We start from the raw sequence: 20,329 nt of genomic DNA on the forward strand, positions 1-20,329 counted from the left end.
TATGAAAAGGCAAGGTACGGTGTGCTACAGAGCCCAAGGCTTGCCGGGGTCCCAAGCCAGCAAGCTCAGACTCACTCCAGGGTCGTCAGTCCTGGGGCACGTTGTACCATAGCCCCCCAACCTTACTCAGTCTAATAGCCTCGATCCTGGTAGGGCCATGTTTTCCTCTAGATGAATATACTATCCACCCAGAGTACTAGCAAGCGCAACCTTCCAGTGTGCATTGTATCATTGTACTAAGGTGGCCTGGAGCTTAAACCACCTCTTCGAACAACACTACACTTGATCTTAGCCAAAAGGCCGAGAAGCGATAACCAGAATTGGTTTGGGCCTCGAGTGGCACCCTGGCCTATGCCGGACACATCTTAGGGAGAGAGAGCGAGAGGGAGACAAACCCACGCCTACACAAGACATTTTGTCACCCAAGCCAACCCTTGAAAAGGCTGCTTTGCAGAGCCAAAACAAGAAGAATGGTGCGTTTTGCAGCCGCCGCCCACTGCAATGAATCTGAATAACTCCTCCTTTAGGGCGCAAGCAACTCCCCTCCCCCTTGCAGTCTTTCCAATTCACGATACAAAAAGACGGACAGGACAGGTTGCCTGACTTTCCGTCACTGCCACCCTTTGCCATCCTTACCCGTAGAAAGCCCTTTCATCATCCCCAAACCCTAATCTTTTCCCTTTCCTTCCCAGCCCCCAAACCCTGCCCTCTGTACCTTTCTCACCACCCGCTTCCCTTCTCCTGTCATCCCCCTACCACCCGGGAAAAAAAGAGATTGCCCCCTCCTTCCACTAGCCCACCCTCCCACCCAAAGAACAACTTCTTCTGCGCAGCTTGTTTTCTAGGCAGCAGCGCTATTGTGATGTCATCGGGGGGCATTGTGACAAGCCGCCAGTGTTCCGTCTCTTCATGTTGTGCACAGTTCAAACGGAAAATACATCAACAGGCAGACTACAGAAAAGCTTACTATCAAAGGTTAGAGGGGGGCTTTCTCAGAGGGCTTTTTACAGTTTTTCTATTCCCAATTAGCCGTTTAAGTGTACTTATTGAAAGTAGTAATTCTTTCATAGGCCGCCCTTTCTTAGTATTTGACGTTCCTTATATTGCGGTATGAGGCTTCGCAGTAGGTTGCAAACATTCATCACCCATGACTGTCCCCAATTGAGCTCAGAAGCTCAATGTCTATCATGACCTCTCTTTTAGAATGTCCAAGAGCAAGCAAACTATTCCTCCAGGAGAGGGCGCCAACAGACTACTAAAGAGATCATCATTACTCAAAGAAAACCCCAAAAACCAATGCATGATAGGAATAAACAGGTAACTTTCTTTGGAGTGGAAGCGGAGAGATCGCACCAGATGCCAATTCTAGATGTTATCACACCTGTGGTCACTGCAGCAGCAGGTGAATCCACTTTGTCCAAAAGGGATCTATTCCATTCAATTGCAAATGATCTAGATAAGACAGAGAACTGCAGCACGGGGACATAGCCGAGTTGGTCAGGTTGAGTGGTGATGAGTTTGCTATTTGGATGAATAAAGAAAGTCAAAAGTGTGAAAGATAAAAAACAAAAGGAGGAAGTGTGAAAAGTGAATGGGCCAAATTGAGGTGCATATGAAGACGTATGCTTTCTTCCAATTCATTAAATCGGGCTAATATGAATCAGGTGAATTGAGTTCTGCTTTTGGAAACTGGGTTAAGAAGGGGTGCACCGTTCCTGGAGGTACTGCAATACCAGGTCAATGCGTGGAGTGGACAGAGCAAGCTCTTTTTCCATCTCCCTGTTCTAAAAATCCATTTAATATATGGTCCCCAGATAGGGGACGTATCAGATATTAAACTGATAAGAACAGATACTACACTTGATCTTAGCCAAAAGGCCGAGAAGCGATAACCAGAATTGGTTTGGGCCTCGAGTGGCACCCTGGCCTATGCCGGACACATCTTAGGGAGAGAGAGCGAGAGGGAGACAAACCCACGCCTACACAAGACATTTTGTCACCCAAGCCAACCCTTGAAAAGGCTGCTTTGCAGAGCCAAAACAAGAAGAATGGTGCGTTTTGCAGCCGCCGCCCACTGCAATGAATCTGAATAACTCCTCCTTTAGGGCGCAAGCAACTCCCCTCCCCCTTGCAGTCTTTCCAATTCACGATACAAAAAGACGGACAGGACAGGTTGCCTGACTTTCCGTCACTGCCACCCTTTGCCATCCTTACCCGTAGAAAGCCCTTTCATCATCCCCAAACCCTAATCTTTTCCCTTTCCTTCCCAGCCCCCAAACCCTGCCCTCTGTACCTTTCTCACCACCCGCTTCCCTTCTCCTGTCATCCCCCTACCACCCGGGAAAAAAAGAGATTGCCCCCTCCTTCCACTAGCCCACCCTCCCACCCAAAGAACAACTTCTTCTGCGCAGCTTGTTTTCTAGGCAGCAGCGCTATTGTGATGTCATCGGGGGGCATTGTGACAAGCCGCCAGTGTTCCGTCTCTTCATGTTGTGCACAGTTCAAACGGAAAATACATCAACAGGCAGACTACAGAAAAGCTTACTATCAAAGGTTAGAGGGGGGCTTTCTCAGAGGGCTTTTTACAGTTTTTCTATTCCCAATTAGCCGTTTAAGTGTACTTATTGAAAGTAGTAATTCTTTCATAGGCCGCCCTTTCTTAGTATTTGACGTTCCTTATATTGCGGTATGAGGCTTCGCAGTAGGTTGCAAACATTCATCACCCATGACTGTCCCCAATTGAGCTCAGAAGCTCAATGTCTATCATGACCTCTCTTTTAGAATGTCCAAGAGCAAGCAAACTATTCCTCCAGGAGAGGGCGCCAACAGACTACTAAAGAGATCATCATTACTCAAAGAAAACCCCAAAAACCAATGCATGATAGGAATAAACAGGTAACTTTCTTTGGAGTGGAAGCGGAGAGATCGCACCAGATGCCAATTCTAGATGTTATCACACCTGTGGTCACTGCAGCAGCAGGTGAATCCACTTTGTCCAAAAGGGATCTATTCCATTCAATTGCAAATGATCTAGATAAGACAGAGAACTGCAGCACGGGGACATAGCCGAGTTGGTCAGGTTGAGTGGTGATGAGTTTGCTATTTGGATGAATAAAGAAAGTCAAAAGTGTGAAAGATAAAAAACAAAAGGAGGAAGTGTGAAAAGTGAATGGGCCAAATTGAGGTGCATATGAAGACGTATGCTTTCTTCCAATTCATTAAATCGGGCTAATATGAATCAGGTGAATTGAGTTCTGCTTTTGGAAACTGGGTTAAGAAGGGGTGCACCGTTCCTGGAGGTACTGCAATACCAGGTCAATGCGTGGAGTGGACAGAGCAAGCTCTTTTTCCATCTCCCTGTTCTAAAAATCCATTTAATATATGGTCCCCAGATAGGGGACATATCAGATATTAAACTGATAAGAACAGATACTACACTTGATCTTAGCCAAAAGGCCGAGAAGCGATAACCAGAATTGGTTTGGGCCTCGAGTGGCACCCTGGCCTATGCCGGACACATCTTAGGGAGAGAGAGCGAGAGGGAGACAAACCCACGCCTACACAAGACATTTTGTCACCCAAGCCAACCCTTGAAAAGGCTGCTTTGCAGAGCCAAAACAAGAAGAATGGTGCGTTTTGCAGCCGCCGCCCACTGCAATGAATCTGAATAACTCCTCCTTTAGGGCGCAAGCAACTCCCCTCCCCCTTGCAGTCTTTCCAATTCACGATACAAAAAGACGGACAGGACAGGTTGCCTGACTTTCCGTCACTGCCACCCTTTGCCATCCTTACCCGTAGAAAGCCCTTTCATCATCCCCAAACCCTAATCTTTTCCCTTTCCTTCCCAGCCCCCAAACCCTGCCCTCTGTACCTTTCTCACCACCCGCTTCCCTTCTCCTGTCATCCCCCTACCACCCGGGAAAAAAAGAGATTGCCCCCTCCTTCCACTAGCCCACCCTCCCACCCAAAGAACAACTTCTTCTGCGCAGCTTGTTTTCTAGGCAGCAGCGCTATTGTGATGTCATCGGGGGGCATTGTGACAAGCCGCCAGTGTTCCGTCTCTTCATGTTGTGCACAGTTCAAACGGAAAATACATCAACAGGCAGACTACAGAAAAGCTTACTATCAAAGGTTAGAGGGGGGCTTTCTCAGAGGGCTTTTTACAGTTTTTCTATTCCCAATTAGCCGTTTAAGTGTACTTATTGAAAGTAGTAATTCTTTCATAGGCCGCCCTTTCTTAGTATTTGACGTTCCTTATATTGCGGTATGAGGCTTCGCAGTAGGTTGCAAACATTCATCACCCATGACTGTCCCCAATTGAGCTCAGAAGCTCAATGTCTATCATGACCTCTCTTTTAGAATGTCCAAGAGCAAGCAAACTATTCCTCCAGGAGAGGGCGCCAACAGACTACTAAAGAGATCATCATTACTCAAAGAAAACCCCAAAAACCAATGCATGATAGGAATAAACAGGTAACTTTCTTTGGAGTGGAAGCGGAGAGATCGCACCAGATGCCAATTCTAGATGTTATCACACCTGTGGTCACTGCAGCAGCAGGTGAATCCACTTTGTCCAAAAGGGATCTATTCCATTCAATTGCAAATGATCTAGATAAGACAGAGAACTGCAGCAGGGGGACATAGCCGAGTTGGTCAGGTTGAGTGGTGATGAGTTTGCTATTTGGATGAATAAAGAAAGTCAAAAGTGTGAAAGATAAAAAACAAAAGGAGGAAGTGTGAAAAGTGAATGGGCCAAATTGAGGTGCATATGAAGACGTATGCTTTCTTCCAATTCATTAAATCGGGCTAATATGAATCAGGTGAATTGAGTTCTGCTTTTGGAAACTGGGTTAAGAAGGGGTGCACCGTTCCTGGAGGTACTGCAATACCAGGTCAATGCGTGGAGTGGACAGAGCAAGCTCTTTTTCCATCTCCCTGTTCTAAAAATCCATTTAATATATGGTCCCCAGATAGGGGACGTATCAGATATTAAACTGATAAGAACAGATACTACACTTGATCTTAGCCAAAAGGCCGAGAAGCGATAACCAGAATTGGTTTGGGCCTCGAGTGGCACCCTGGCCTATGCCGGACACATCTTAGGGAGAGAGAGCGAGAGGGAGACAAACCCACGCCTACACAAGACATTTTGTCACCCAAGCCAACCCTTGAAAAGGCTGCTTTGCAGAGCCAAAACAAGAAGAATGGTGCGTTTTGCAGCCGCCGCCCACTGCAATGAATCTGAATAACTCCTCCTTTAGGGCGCAAGCAACTCCCCTCCCCCTTGCAGTCTTTCCAATTCACGATACAAAAAGACGGACAGGACAGGTTGCCTGACTTTCCGTCACTGCCACCCTTTGCCATCCTTACCCGTAGAAAGCCCTTTCATCATCCCCAAACCCTAATCTTTTCCCTTTCCTTCCCAGCCCCCAAACCCTGCCCTCTGTACCTTTCTCACCACCCGCTTCCCTTCTCCTGTCATCCCCCTACCACCCGGGAAAAAAAGAGATTGCCCCCTCCTTCCACTAGCCCACCCTCCCACCCAAAGAACAACTTCTTCTGTGCAGCTTGTTTTCTAGGCAGCAGCGCTATTGTGATGTCATCGGGGGGCATTGTGACAAGCCGCCAGTGTTCCGTCTCTTCATGTTGTGCACAGTTCAAACGGAAAATACATCAACAGGCAGACTACAGAAAAGCTTACTATCAAAGGTTAGAGGGGGGCTTTCTCAGAGGGCTTTTTACAGTTTTTCTATTCCCAATTAGCCGTTTAAGTGTACTTATTGAAAGTAGTAATTCTTTCATAGGCCGCCCTTTCTTAGTATTTGACGTTCCTTATATTGCGGTATGAGGCTTCGCAGTAGGTTGCAAACATTCATCACCCATGACTGTCCCCAATTGAGCTCAGAAGCTCAATGTCTATCATGACCTCTCTTTTAGAATGTCCAAGAGCAAGCAAACTATTCCTCCAGGAGAGGGCGCCAACAGACTACTAAAGAGATCATCATTACTCAAAGAAAACCCCAAAAACCAATGCATGATAGGAATAAACAGGTAACTTTCTTTGGAGTGGAAGCGGAGAGATCGCACCAGATGCCAATTCTAGATGTTATCACACCTGTGGTCACTGCAGCAGCAGGTGAATCCACTTTGTCCAAAAGGGATCTATTCCATTCAATTGCAAATGATCTAGATAAGACAGAGAACTGCAGCACGGGGACATAGCCGAGTTGGTCAGGTTGAGTGGTGATGAGTTTGCTATTTGGATGAATAAAGAAAGTCAAAAGTGTGAAAGATAAAAAACAAAAGGAGGAAGTGTGAAAAGTGAATGGGCCAAATTGAGGTGCATATGAAGACGTATGCTTTCTTCCAATTCATTAAATCGGGCTAATATGAATCAGGTGAATTGAGTTCTGCTTTTGGAAACTGGGTTAAGAAGGGGTGCACCGTTCCTGGAGGTACTGCAATACCAGGTCAATGCGTGGAGTGGACAGAGCAAGCTCTTTTTCCATCTCCCTGTTCTAAAAATCCATTTAATATATGGTCCCCAGATAGGGGACGTATCAGATATTAAACTGATAAGAACAGATACTACACTTGATCTTAGCCAAAAGGCCGAGAAGCGATAACCAGAATTGGTTTGGGCCTCGAGTGGCACCCTGGCCTATGCCGGACACATCTTAGGGAGAGAGAGCGAGAGGGAGACAAACCCACGCCTACACAAGACATTTTGTCACCCAAGCCAACCCTTGAAAAGGCTGCTTTGCAGAGCCAAAACAAGAAGAATGGTGCGTTTTGCAGCCGCCGCCCACTGCAATGAATCTGAATAACTCCTCCTTTAGGGCGCAAGCAACTCCCCTCCCCCTTGCAGTCTTTCCAATTCACGATACAAAAAGACGGACAGGACAGGTTGCCTGACTTTCCGTCACTGCCACCCTTTGCCATCCTTACCCGTAGAAAGCCCTTTCATCATCCCCAAACCCTAATCTTTTCCCTTTCCTTCCCAGCCCCCAAACCCTGCCCTCTGTACCTTTCTCACCACCCGCTTCCCTTCTCCTGTCATCCCCCTACCACCCGGGAAAAAAAGAGATTGCCCCCTCCTTCCACTAGCCCACCCTCCCACCCAAAGAACAACTTCTTCTGCGCAGCTTGTTTTCTAGGCAGCAGCGCTATTGTGATGTCATCGGGGGGCATTGTGACAAGCCGCCAGTGTTCCGTCTCTTCATGTTGTGCACAGTTCAAACGGAAAATACATCAACAGGCAGACTACAGAAAAGCTTACTATCAAAGGTTAGAGGGGGGCTTTCTCAGAGGGCTTTTTACAGTTTTTCTATTCCCAATTAGCCGTTTAAGTGTACTTATTGAAAGTAGTAATTCTTTCATAGGCCGCCCTTTCTTAGTATTTGACGTTCCTTATATTGCGGTATGAGGCTTCGCAGTAGGTTGCAAACATTCATCACCCATGACTGTCCCCAATTGAGCTCAGAAGCTCAATGTCTATCATGACCTCTCTTTTAGAATGTCCAAGAGCAAGCAAACTATTCCTCCAGGAGAGGGCGCCAACAGACTACTAAAGAGATCATCATTACTCAAAGAAAACCCCAAAAACCAATGCATGATAGGAATAAACAGGTAACTTTCTTTGGAGTGGAAGCGGAGAGATCGCACCAGATGCCAATTCTAGATGTTATCACACCTGTGGTCACTGCAGCAGCAGGTGAATCCACTTTGTCCAAAAGGGATCTATTCCATTCAATTGCAAATGATCTAGATAAGACAGAGAACTGCAGCACGGGGACATAGCCGAGTTGGTCAGGTTGAGTGGTGATGAGTTTGCTATTTGGATGAATAAAGAAAGTCAAAAGTGTGAAAGATAAAAAACAAAAGGAGGAAGTGTGAAAAGTGAATGGGCCAAATTGAGGTGCATATGAAGACGTATGCTTTCTTCCAATTCATTAAATCGGGCTAATATGAATCAGGTGAATTGAGTTCTGCTTTTGGAAACTGGGTTAAGAAGGGGTGCACCGTTCCTGGAGGTACTGCAATACCAGGTCAATGCGTGGAGTGGACAGAGCAAGCTCTTTTTCCATCTCCCTGTTCTAAAAATCCATTTAATATATGGTCCCCAGATAGGGGACGTATCAGATATTAAACTGATAAGAACAGATTTTTTGATTTAATGAAGCTTTCCAAAGCACCACAAAAAATGCATGACCGAAGTCACACCAAAAACAGTGCAAAGGCTAGGATTCGTGTGGACCCCACCGTGAGGAGAGGGTCCCCAAAAATCAACCCCGTCCCTCCGAGCCAGAAGGCCACAGCAAGGGTCAGGGATCTTCGGTGCTCCCCCAAGCCGAAGCCTGGTTGAGCCTTGTCGTTGCTCCCAGCGTCCACCCAGGCATCTTACCCAAGTGGAGTAGAGAGCTACTAGTTGTTGGTTTCGCAGCCGAAACTGCCCGGACCGTCAACCGGTGTTGGTTTCTCAGCCCAAGGCTAACCGGACCTCCAACCGGGTGTTGGTTTCTCAGCCGAAGCTGACCCAGACCTCCAACCGGGTGTTGGTTTCTCAGCCGAAGCTGACCCAGACCTCCAACTGGGTGTTAGTTTCTCAGCCCAAAGCTGACCAGACCTCCGACCGGGATTGTAAAAATTTCCCTTCCTAGCCAGAAGGCCGGGATAGGGTAATATGCTCAAAAAGTATGAAAAGGCAAGGTACGGTGTGCTACAGAGCCCAAGGCTTGCCGGGGTCCCAAGCCAGCAAGCTCAGACTCACTCCAGGGTCGTCAGTCCTGGGGCACGTTGTACCATAGCCCCCCACCCTTACTCAGTCTAATAGCCTTGATCCTGGTAGGGCCATGTTTTCCTCTAGATGAATATACTATCCACCCAGAGTACTAGCAAGCGCAACCTTCCAGTGTGCATTGTATCATTGTACTAAGGTGGCCTGGAGCTTAAACCACCTCTTCGAACAACACTACACTTGATCTTAGCCAAAAGGCCGAGAAGCGATAACCAGAATTGGTTTGGGCCTCGAGTGGCACCCTGGCCTATGCCGGACACATCTTAGGGAGAGAGAGCGAGAGGGAGACAAACCCACGCCTACACAAGACATTTTGTCACCCAAGCCAACCCTTGAAAAGGCTGCTTTGCAGAGCCAAAACAAGAAGAATGGTGCGTTTTGCAGCCGCCGCCCACTGCAATGAATCTGAATAACTCCTCCTTTAGGGCGCAAGCAACTCCCCTCCCCCTTGCAGTCTTTCCAATTCACGATACAAAAAGACGGACAGGACAGGTTGCCTGACTTTCCGTCACTGCCACCCTTTGCCATCCTAACCCGTAGAAAGCCCTTTCATCATCCCCAAACCCTAATCTTTTCCCTTTCCTTCCCAGCCCCCAAACCCTGCCCTCTGTACCTTTCTCACCACCCGCTTCCCTTCTCCTGTCATCCCCCTACCACCCGGGAAAAAAAGAGATTGCCCCCTCCTTCCACTAGCCCACCCTCCCACCCAAAGAACAACTTCTTCTGCGCAGCTTGTTTTCTAGGCAGCAGCGCTATTGTGATGTCATCGGGGGGCATTGTGACAAGCCGCCAGTGTTCCGTCTCTTCATGTTGTGCACAGTTCAAACGGAAAATACATCAACAGGCAGACTACAGAAAAGCTTACTATCAAAGGTTAGAGGGGGGCTTTCTCAGAGGGCTTTTTACAGTTTTTCTATTCCCAATTAGCCGTTTAAGTGTACTTATTGAAAGTAGTAATTCTTTCATAGGCCGCCCTTTCTTAGTATTTGACGTTCCTTATATTGCGGTATGAGGCTTCGCAGTAGGTTGCAAACATTCATCACCCATGACTGTCCCCAATTGAGCTCAGAAGCTCAATGTCTATCATGACCTCTCTTTTAGAATGTCCAAGAGCAAGCAAACTATTCCTCCAGGAGAGGGCGCCAACAGACTACTAAAGAGATCATCATTACTCAAAGAAAACCCCAAAAACCAATGCATGATAGGAATAAACAGGTAACTTTCTTTGGAGTGGAAGCGGAGAGATCGCACCAGATGCCAATTCTAGATGTTATCACACCTGTGGTCACTGCAGCAGCAGGTGAATCCACTTTGTCCAAAAGGGATCTATTCCATTCAATTGCAAATGATCTAGATAAGACAGAGAACTGCAGCACGGGGACATAGCCGAGTTGGTCAGGTTGAGTGGTGATGAGTTTGCTATTTGGATGAATAAAGAAAGTCAAAAGTGTGAAAGATAAAAAACAAAAGGAGGAAGTGTGAAAAGTGAATGGGCCAAATTGAGGTGCATATGAAGACGTATGCTTTCTTCCAATTCATTAAATCGGGCTAATATGAATCAGGTGAATTGAGTTCTGCTTTTGGAAACTGGGTTAAGAAGGGGTGCACCGTTCCTGGAGGTACTGCAATACCAGGTCAATGCGTGGAGTGGACAGAGCAAGCTCTTTTTCCATCTCCCTGTTCTAAAAATCCATTTAATATATGGTCCCCAGATAGGGGACGTATCAGATATTAAACTGATAAGAACAGATTTTTGATTTAATGAAGCTTTCCAAAGCACCGCAAAAATGCATGACCGAAGTCACACCAAAAACAGTGCAAAGGCTAGGATTCGTGTGGACCCCTCCGTGAGAAGAGGATCCCCAAAAATCAACCCCGTCCCTCCGAGCCAGAAGGCCACAGCGAGGGTCAGGGATCTTCGGTGCTCCCCCAAGCCGAAGCCTGGTTGAGCCTTGTTGTTGCTCCCAGCGTCCACCGAGGCATCTTACCCAAGTGGAGTAGGGAGCTACTAGTCGTTGGTTTCGCAGCCGAGACTGCCCGGACCGTCAACCGGTGTTGGTTTCTCAGCCCAAGGCTGACCGGACCTCCAACCGGGTGTTGGTTTCTCAGCCCAAGGCTGACCGGACCTCCAACCGGGTGTTGGTTTCTCAGCCCAAGGCTAACCGGACCTCCAACCGGGTGTTGGTTTCTCAGCCCAAAGCTGACCGGACTTCCGACCGGGATTATAAAAATTTCCCTTCTTAGCCAGAAGGCCAGGATAGGGCAATATGCTTGGAAAGTATGAATAGGCAAGGCGCGGCGTGCGACAGAGTCTGAGGCTTACCAGGGTCCCAACCTAGCAAGTTCAGACTCCCTCCAGGGTGTCCATTCCTGGGGCACATTGCACCATAACCCCCACACTTACTCAGTCTAATAGCCTCAATCCTGGTAGGGCCATGGTTTCCTCTAGATGGATATACTATCCTCCCAAAGTACTAACAAGTGCAACCTTCCAGTGTGCATTGCATCATTGTACTAAGGTGGCCGGAGCCTTAAACCACCTTTTCGAACGATACTACACTTGATCTTAGCCAAAAGGCCGAGAAGCGATAACCAGAATTGGTTTGGGCCTCGAGTGGCACCCTGGCCTATGCCGGACACATCTTAGGGAGAGAGAGCGAGAGGGAGACAAACCCACGCCTACACAAGACATTTTGTCACCCAAGCCAACCCTTGAAAAGGCTGCTTTGCAGAGCCAAAACAAGAAGAATGGTGCGTTTTGCAGCCGCCGCCCACTGCAATGAATCTGAATAACTCCTCCTTTAGGGCGCAAGCAACTCCCCTCCCCCTTGCAGTCTTTCCAATTCACGATACAAAAAGACGGACAGGACAGGTTGCCTGACTTTCCGTCACTGCCACCCTTTGCCATCCTTACCCGTAGAAAGCCCTTTCATCATCCCCAAACCCTAATCTTTTCCCTTTCCTTCCCAGCCCCCAAACCCTGCCCTCTGTACCTTTCTCACCACCCGCTTCCCTTCTCCTGTCATCCCCCTACCACCCGGGAAAAAAAGAGATTGCCCCCTCCTTCCACTAGCCCACCCTCCCACCCAAAGAACAACTTCTTCTGCGCAGCTTGTTTTCTAGGCAGCAGCGCTATTGTGATGTCATCGGGGGGCATTGTGACAAGCCGCCAGTGTTCCGTCTCTTCATGTTGTGCACAGTTCAAACGGAAAATACATCAACAGGCAGACTACAGAAAAGCTTACTATCAAAGGTTAGAGGGGGGCTTTCTCAGAGGGCTTTTTACAGTTTTTCTATTCCCAATTAGCCGTTTAAGTGTACTTATTGAAAGTAGTAATTCTTTCATAGGCCGCCCTTTCTTAGTATTTGACGTTCCTTATATTGCGGTATGAGGCTTCGCAGTAGGTTGCAAACATTCATCACCCATGACTGTCCCCAATTGAGCTCAGAAGCTCAATGTCTATCATGACCTCTCTTTTAGAATGTCCAAGAGCAAGCAAACTATTCCTCCAGGAGAGGGCGCCAACAGACTACTAAAGAGATCATCATTACTCAAAGAAAACCCCAAAAACCAATGCATGATAGGAATAAACAGGTAACTTTCTTTGGAGTGGAAGCGGAGAGATCGCACCAGATGCCAATTCTAGATGTTATCACACCTGTGGTCACTGCAGCAGCAGGTGAATCCACTTTGTCCAAAAGGGATCTATTCCATTCAATTGCAAATGATCTAGATAAGACAGAGAACTGCAGCACGGGGACATAGCCGAGTTGGTCAGGTTGAGTGGTGATGAGTTTGCTATTTGGATGAATAAAGAAAGTCAAAAGTGTGAAAGATAAAAAACAAAAGGAGGAAGTGTGAAAAGTGAATGGGCCAAATTGAGGTGCATATGAAGACGTATGCTTTCTTCCAATTCATTAAATCGGGCTAATATGAATCAGGTGAATTGAGTTCTGCTTTTGGAAACTGGGTTAAGAAGGGGTGCACCGTTCCTGGAGGTACTGCAATACCAGGTCAATGCGTGGAGTGGACAGAGCAAGCTCTTTTTCCATCTCCCTGTTCTAAAAATCCATTTAATATATGGTCCCCAGATAGGGGACGTATCAGATATTAAACTGATAAGAACAGATACTACACTTGATCTTAGCCAAAAGGCCGAGAAGCGATAACCAGAATTGGTTTGGGCCTCGAGTGGCACCCTGGCCTATGCCGGACACATCTTAGGGAGAGAGAGCGAGAGGGAGACAAACCCACGCCTACACAAGACATTTTGTCACCCAAGCCAACCCTTGAAAAGGCTGCTTTGCAGAGCCAAAACAAGAAGAATGGTGCGTTTTGCAGCCGCCGCCCACTGCAATGAATCTGAATAACTCCTCCTTTAGGGCGCAAGCAACTCCCCTCCCCCTTGCAGTCTTTCCAATTCACGATACAAAAAGACGGACAGGACAGGTTGCCTGACTTTCCGTCACTGCCACCCTTTGCCATCCTTACCCGTAGAAAGCCCTTTCATCATCCCCAAACCCTAATCTTTTCCCTTTCCTTCCCAGCCCCCAAACCCTGCCCTCTGTACCTTTCTCACCACCCGCTTCCCTTCTCCTGTCATCCCCCTACCACCCGGGAAAAAAAGAGATTGCCCCCTCCTTCCACTAGCCCACCCTCCCACCCAAAGAACAACTTCTTCTGCGCAGCTTGTTTTCTAGGCAGCAGCGCTATTGTGATGTCATCGGGGGGCATTGTGACAAGCCGCCAGTGTTCCGTCTCTTCATGTTGTGCACAGTTCAAACGGAAAATACATCAACAGGCAGACTACAGAAAAGCTTACTATCAAAGGTTAGAGGGGGGCTTTCTCAGAGGGCTTTTTACAGTTTTTCTATTCCCAATTAGCCGTTTAAGTGTACTTATTGAAAGTAGTAATTCTTTCATAGGCCGCCCTTTCTTAGTATTTGACGTTCCTTATATTGCGGTATGAGGCTTCGCAGTAGGTTGCAAACATTCATCACCCATGACTGTCCCCAATTGAGCTCAGAAGCTCAATGTCTATCATGACCTCTCTTTTAGAATGTCCAAGAGCAAGCAAACTATTCCTCCAGGAGAGGGCGCCAACAGACTACTAAAGAGATCATCATTACTCAAAGAAAACCCCAAAAACCAATGCATGATAGGAATAAACAGGTAACTTTCTTTGGAGTGGAAGCGGAGAGATCGCACCAGATGCCAATTCTAGATGTTATCACACCTGTGGTCACTGCAGCAGCAGGTGAATCCACTTTGTCCAAAAGGGATCTATTCCATTCAATTGCAAATGATCTAGATAAGACAGAGAACTGCAGCACGGGGACATAGCCGAGTTGGTCAGGTTGAGTGGTGATGAGTTTGCTATTTGGATGAATAAAGAAAGTCAAAAGTGTGAAAGATAAAAAACAAAAGGAGGAAGTGTGAAAAGTGAATGGGCCAAATTGAGGTGCATATGAAGACGTATGCTTTCTTCCAATTCATTAAATCGGGCTAATATGAATCAGGTGAATTGAGTTCTGCTTTTGGAAACTGGGTTAAGAAGGGGTGCACCGTTCCTGGAGGTACTGCAATACCAGGTCAATGCGTGGAGTGGACAGAGCAAGCTCTTTTTCCATCTCCCTGTTCTAAAAATCCATTTAATATATGGTCCCCAGATAGGGGACGTATCAGATATTAAACTGATAAGAACAGATTTTGATTTAATGAAGCTTTCCAAAGCACCGCAAAAAATGCATGACCGAAGTCACACCAAAAACAGTGCAAAGGCTAGGATTCGTGTGGACCCCTCCGTGAGGAGAGGGTCCCCAAAAATCAACCCCGTCCCTCCGAGCCAGAAGGCCACAGCAAGGGTCAGGGATCTTCGGTGCTCCCCCAAGCCGAAGCCTGGTTGAGCCTTGTCGTTGCTCCCAGCGTCCACCCAGGCATCTTACCCAAGTGGAGTAGAGAGCTACTAGTTGTTGGTTTCGCAGCCGAAACTGCCCGGACCGTCAACCGGTGTTGGTTTCTCAGCCCAAGGCTAACCGGACCTCCAACCGGGTGTTGGTTTCTCAGCCGAAGCTGACCCGGACCTCCAACCGGGTGTTGGTTTCTCAGCCCAAAGCTGAACGGACCTCCGACCATGATTATAAAAATTTCCCTTCCTAGCCAGAAGGCCGGGATAGAGCAATATGCTCAGAAAGTATGAAAGGGCAAGGTACGGTGTGCTACAGAGCCCAAGGCTCGCCGGGGTCCCAAGCCAGCAAGCTCAGACTCACTCCAGGGTCGTCAGTCCTGGGGCACATTGCACCATAGCCCCCACACTTACTCAGTCTAATAGCCTCGATCCTGGTAGGGCCATGTTTTCCTCTAGATGAATATACTATACATCAAGAGTACTAGCAAGCGCAACCTTCCAGTGTGCATTGCATCTGCCGAGCCTCACAGATACTACACTTGATCTTAGCCAAAAGGCCGAGAAGCGATAACCAGAATTGGTTTGGGCCTCGAGTGGCACCCTGGCCTATGCCGGACACATCTTAGGGAGAGAGAGCGAGAGGGAGACAAACCCACGCCTACACAAGACATTTTGTCACCCAAGCCAACCCTTGAAAAGGCTGCTTTGCAGAGCCAAAACAAGAAGAATGGTGCGTTTTGCAGCCGCCGCCCACTGCAATGAATCTGAATAACTCCTCCTTTAGGGCGCAAGCAACTCCCCTCCCCCTTGCAGTCTTTCCAATTCACGATACAAAAAGACGGACAGGACAGGTTGCCTGACTTTCCGTCACTGCCACCCTTTGCCATCCTTACCCGTAGAAAGCCCTTTCATCATCCCCAAACCCTAATCTTTTCCCTTTCCTTCCCAGCCCCCAAACCCTGCCCTCTGTACCTTTCTCACCACCCGCTTCCCTTCTCCTGTCATCCCCCTACCACCCGGGAAAAAAAGAGATTGCCCCCTCCTTCCACTAGCCCACCCTCCCACCCAAAGAACAACTTCTTCTGCGCAGCTTGTTTTCTAGGCAGCAGCGCTATTGTGATGTCATCGGGGGGCATTGTGACAAGCCGCCAGTGTTCCGTCTCTTCATGTTGTGCACAGTTCAAACGGAAAATACATCAACAGGCAGACTACAGAAAAGCTTACTATCAAAGGTTAGAGGGGGGCTTTCTCAGAGGGCTTTTTACAGTTTTTCTATTCCCAATTAGCCGTTTAAGTGTACTTATTGAAAGTAGTAATTCTTTCATAGGCCGCCCTTTCTTAGTATTTGACGTTCCTTATATTGCGGTATGAGGCTTCGCAGTAGGTTGCAAACATTCATCACCCATGACTGTCCCCAATTGAGCTCAGAAGCTCAATGTCTATCATGACCTCTCTTTTAGAATGTCCAAGAGCAAGCAAACTATTCCTCCAGGAGAGGGCGCCAACAGACTACTAAAGAGATCATCATTACTCAAAGAAAACCCCAAAAACCAATGCATGATAGGAATAAACAGGTAACTTTCTTTGGAGTGGAAGCGGAGAGATCGCACCAGATGCCAATTCTAGATGTTATCACACCTGTGGTCACTGCAGCAGCAGGTGAATCCACTTTGTCCAAAAGGGATCTATTCCATTCAATTGCAAATGATCTAGATAAGACAGAGAACTGCAGCACGGGGACATAGCCGAGTTGGTCAGGTTGAGTGGTGATGAGTTTGCTATTTGGATGAATAAAGAAAGTCAAAAGTGTGAAAGATAAAAAACAAAAGGAGGAAGTGTGAAAAGTGAATGGGCCAAATTGAGGTGCATATGAAGACGTATGCTTTCTTCCAATTCATTAAATCGGGCTAATATGAATCAGGTGAATTGAGTTCTGCTTTTGGAAACTGGGTTAAGAAGGGGTGCACCGTTCCTGGAGGTACTGCAATACCAGGTCAATGCGTGGAGTGGACAGAGCAAGCTCTTTTTCCATCTCCCTGTTCTAAAAATCCATTTAATATATGGTCCCCAGATAGGGGACGTATCAGATATTAAACTGATAAGAACAGATACTACACTTGATCTTAGCCAAAAGGCCGAGAAGCGATAACCAGAATTGGTTTGGGCCTCGAGTGGCACCCTGGCCTATGCCGGACACATCTTAGGGAGAGAGAGCGAGAGGGAGACAAACCCACGCCTACACAAGACATTTTGTCACCCAAGCCAACCCTTGAAAAGGCTGCTTTGCAGAGCCAAAACAAGAAGAATGGTGCGTTTTGCAGCCGCCGCCCACTGCAATGAATCTGAATAACTCCTCCTTTAGGGCGCAAGCAACTCCCCTCCCCCTTGCAGTCTTTCCAATTCACGATACAAAAAGACGGACAGGACAGGTTGCCTGACTTTCCGTCACTGCCACCCTTTGCCATCCTTACCCGTAGAAAGCCCTTTCATCATCCCCAAACCCTAATCTTTTCCCTTTCCTTCCCAGCCCCCAAACCCTGCCCTCTGTACCTTTCTCACCACCCGCTTCCCTTCTCCTGTCATCCCCCTACCACCCGGGAAAAAAAGAGATTGCCCCCTCCTTCCACTAGCCCACCCTCCCACCCAAAGAACAACTTCTTCTGCGCAGCTTGTTTTCTAGGCAGCAGCGCTATTGTGATGTCATCGGGGGGCATTGTGACAAGCCGCCAGTGTTCCGTCTCTTCATGTTGTGCACAGTTCAAACGGAAAATACATCAACAGGCAGACTACAGAAAAGCTTACTATCAAAGGTTAGAGGGGGGCTTTCTCAGAGGGCTTTTTACAGTTTTTCTATTCCCAATTAGCCGTTTAAGTGTACTTATTGAAAGTAGTAATTCTTTCATAGGCCGCCCTTTCTTAGTATTTGACGTTCCTTATATTGCGGTATGAGGCTTCGCAGTAGGTTGCAAACATTCATCACCCATGACTGTCCCCAATTGAGCTCAGAAGCTCAATGTCTATCATGACCTCTCTTTTAGAATGTCCAAGAGCAAGCAAACTATTCCTCCAGGAGAGGGCGCCAACAGACTACTAAAGAGATCATCATTACTCAAAGAAAACCCCAAAAACCAATGCATGATAGGAATAAACAGGTAACTTTCTTTGGAGTGGAAGCGGAGAGATCGCACCAGATGCCAATTCTAGATGTTATCACACCTGTGGTCACTGCAGCAGCAGGTGAATCCACTTTGTCCAAAAGGGATCTATTCCATTCAATTGCAAATGATCTAGATAAGACAGAGAACTGCAGCACGGGGACATAGCCGAGTTGGTCAGGTTGAGTGGTGATGAGTTTGCTATTTGGATGAATAAAGAAAGTCAAAAGTGTGAAAGATAAAAAACAAAAGGAGGAAGTGTGAAAAGTGAATGGGCCAAATTGAGGTGCATATGAAGACGTATGCTTTCTTCCAATTCATTAAATCGGGCTAATATGAATCAGGTGAATTGAGTTCTGCTTTTGGAAACTGGGTTAAGAAGGGGTGCACCGTTCCTGGAGGTACTGCAATACCAGGTCAATGCGTGGAGTGGACAGAGCAAGCTCTTTTTCCATCTCCCTGTTCTAAAAATCCATTTAATATATGGTCCCCAGATAGGGGACGTATCAGATATTAAACTGATAAGAACAGATACTACACTTGATCTTAGCCAAAAGGCCGAGAAGCGATAACCAGAATTGGTTTGGGCCTCGAGTGGCACCCTGGCCTATGCCGGACACATCTTAGGGAGAGAGAGCGAGAGGGAGACAAACCCACGCCTACACAAGACATTTTGTCACCCAAGCCAACCCTTGAAAAGGCTGCTTTGCAGAGCCAAAACAAGAAGAATGGTGCGTTTTGCAGCCGCCGCCCACTGCAATGAATCTGAATAACTCCTCCTTTAGGGCGCAAGCAACTCCCCTCCCCCTTGCAGTCTTTCCAATTCACGATACAAAAAGACGGACAGGACAGGTTGCCTGACTTTCCGTCACTGCCACCCTTTGCCATCCTTACCCGTAGAAAGCCCTTTCATCATCCCCAAACCCTAATCTTTTCCCTTTCCTTCCCAGCCCCCAAACCCTGCCCTCTGTACCTTTCTCACCACCCGCTTCCCTTCTCCTGTCATCCCCCTACCACCCGGGAAAAAAAGAGATTGCCCCCTCCTTCCACTAGCCCACCCTCCCACCCAAAGAACAACTTCTTCTGCGCAGCTTGTTTTCTAGGCAGCAGCGCTATTGTGATGTCATCGGGGGGCATTGTGACAAGCCGCCAGTGTTCCGTCTCTTCATGTTGTGCACAGTTCAAACGGAAAATACATCAACAGGCAGACTACAGAAAAGCTTACTATCAAAGGTTAGAGGGGGGCTTTCTCAGAGGGCTTTTTACAGTTTTTCTATTCCCAATTAGCCGTTTAAGTGTACTTATTGAAAGTAGTAATTCTTTCATAGGCCGCCCTTTCTTAGTATTTGACGTTCCTTATATTGCGGTATGAGGCTTCGCAGTAGGTTGCAAACATTCATCACCCATGACTGTCCCCAATTGAGCTCAGAAGCTCAATGTCTATCATGACCTCTCTTTTAGAATGTCCAAGAGCAAGCAAACTATTCCTCCAGGAGAGGGCGCCAACAGACTACTAAAGAGATCATCATTACTCAAAGAAAACCCCAAAAACCAATGCATGATAGGAATAAACAGGTAACTTTCTTTGGAGTGGAAGCGGAGAGATCGCACCAGATGCCAATTCTAGATGTTATCACACCTGTGGTCACTGCAGCAGCAGGTGAATCCACTTTGTCCAAAAGGGATCTATTCCATTCAATTGCAAATGATCTAGATAAGACAGAGAACTGCAGCACGGGGACATAGCCGAGTTGGTCAGGTTGAGTGGTGATGAGTTTGCTATTTGGATGAATAAAGAAAGTCAAAAGTGTGAAAGATAAAAAACAAAAGGAGGAAGTGTGAAAAGTGAATGGGCCAAATTGAGGTGCATATGAAGACGTATGCTTTCTTCCAATTCATTAAATCGGGCTAATATGAATCAGGTGAATTGAGTTCTGCTTTTGGAAACTGGGTTAAGAAGGGGTGCACCGTTCCTGGAGGTACTGCAATACCAGGTCAATGCGTGGAGTGGACAGAGCAAGCTCTTTTTCCATCTCCCTGTTCTAAAAATCCATTTAATATATGGTCCCCAGATAGGGGACGTATCAGATATTAAACTGATAAGAACAGATACTACACTTGATCTTAGCCAAAAGGCCGAGAAGCGATAACCAGAATTGGTTTGGGCCTCGAGTGGCACCCTGGCCTATGCCGGACACATCTTAGGGAGAGAGAGCGAGAGGGAGACAAACCCACGCCTACACAAGACATTTTGTCACCCAAGCCAACCCTTGAAAAGGCTGCTTTGCAGAGCCAAAACAAGAAGAATGGTGCGTTTTGCAGCCGCCGCCCACTGCAATGAATCTGAATAACTCCTCCTTTAGGGCGCAAGCAACTCCCCTCCCCCTTGCAGTCTTTCCAATTCACGATACAAAAAGACGGACAGGACAGGTTGCCTGACTTTCCGTCACTGCCACCCTTTGCCATCC

The 20,329-nt window shown here is 47.4% G+C and overlaps 11 non-coding genes and 2 pseudogenes across 11 annotated transcripts; all 13 read right to left on the reverse strand.

Annotated features, from left to right (window-relative positions):
- Nucleotides 1-1,699: 1,699 nt before the first annotated feature.
- Nucleotides 1,700-1,890, reverse strand: LOC142270428 (U2 spliceosomal RNA). The gene has a single exon (XR_012735729.1). It is a non-coding gene; the product is annotated as a U2 spliceosomal RNA (small nuclear RNA).
- A 1,387-nt stretch (nt 1,891-3,277) lies between these two features.
- Nucleotides 3,278-3,468, reverse strand: LOC142270394 (U2 spliceosomal RNA). Its single transcript, XR_012735700.1, has one exon. It is a non-coding gene; the product is annotated as a U2 spliceosomal RNA (small nuclear RNA).
- Nucleotides 3,469-4,855: 1,387 nt separating this feature from the next.
- Nucleotides 4,856-5,046, reverse strand: LOC142270429 (U2 spliceosomal RNA). Its single transcript, XR_012735730.1, has one exon. It is a non-coding gene; the product is annotated as a U2 spliceosomal RNA (small nuclear RNA).
- Nucleotides 5,047-6,433: 1,387 nt separating this feature from the next.
- Nucleotides 6,434-6,624, reverse strand: LOC142270430 (U2 spliceosomal RNA). The gene has a single exon (XR_012735731.1). It is a non-coding gene; the product is annotated as a U2 spliceosomal RNA (small nuclear RNA).
- A 1,387-nt stretch (nt 6,625-8,011) lies between these two features.
- Nucleotides 8,012-8,205, reverse strand: LOC142270440 (U2 spliceosomal RNA). Its single transcript, XR_012735739.1, has one exon. It is a non-coding gene; the product is annotated as a U2 spliceosomal RNA (small nuclear RNA).
- Nucleotides 8,206-10,394: 2,189 nt separating this feature from the next.
- Nucleotides 10,395-10,590, reverse strand: LOC142270445 (U2 spliceosomal RNA). The gene has a single exon (XR_012735744.1). It is a non-coding gene; the product is annotated as a U2 spliceosomal RNA (small nuclear RNA).
- A 655-nt stretch (nt 10,591-11,245) lies between these two features.
- LOC142270395 (U2 spliceosomal RNA) lies at nt 11,246-11,387 on the reverse strand (annotated as a pseudogene).
- A 1,387-nt stretch (nt 11,388-12,774) lies between these two features.
- LOC142270431 (U2 spliceosomal RNA) lies at nt 12,775-12,965 on the reverse strand. Its single transcript, XR_012735732.1, has one exon. It is a non-coding gene; the product is annotated as a U2 spliceosomal RNA (small nuclear RNA).
- A 1,387-nt stretch (nt 12,966-14,352) lies between these two features.
- Nucleotides 14,353-14,548, reverse strand: LOC142270446 (U2 spliceosomal RNA). The gene has a single exon (XR_012735745.1). It is a non-coding gene; the product is annotated as a U2 spliceosomal RNA (small nuclear RNA).
- Nucleotides 14,549-15,148: 600 nt separating this feature from the next.
- LOC142270449 (U2 spliceosomal RNA) lies at nt 15,149-15,275 on the reverse strand (annotated as a pseudogene).
- Nucleotides 15,276-16,662: 1,387 nt separating this feature from the next.
- LOC142270433 (U2 spliceosomal RNA) lies at nt 16,663-16,853 on the reverse strand. The gene has a single exon (XR_012735734.1). It is a non-coding gene; the product is annotated as a U2 spliceosomal RNA (small nuclear RNA).
- Nucleotides 16,854-18,240: 1,387 nt separating this feature from the next.
- LOC142270434 (U2 spliceosomal RNA) lies at nt 18,241-18,431 on the reverse strand. The gene has a single exon (XR_012735735.1). It is a non-coding gene; the product is annotated as a U2 spliceosomal RNA (small nuclear RNA).
- Nucleotides 18,432-19,818: 1,387 nt separating this feature from the next.
- LOC142270435 (U2 spliceosomal RNA) lies at nt 19,819-20,009 on the reverse strand. The gene has a single exon (XR_012735736.1). It is a non-coding gene; the product is annotated as a U2 spliceosomal RNA (small nuclear RNA).
- Between the last annotated feature and the right edge of the window lie 320 nt (nt 20,010-20,329).

The sequence above is a fragment of the Anomaloglossus baeobatrachus genome, unplaced genomic scaffold (assembly GCF_048569485.1).
Source record: "Anomaloglossus baeobatrachus isolate aAnoBae1 unplaced genomic scaffold, aAnoBae1.hap1 Scaffold_3270, whole genome shotgun sequence".
Classification (NCBI taxonomy): Eukaryota; Metazoa; Chordata; class Amphibia; order Anura; family Aromobatidae; genus Anomaloglossus; species Anomaloglossus baeobatrachus.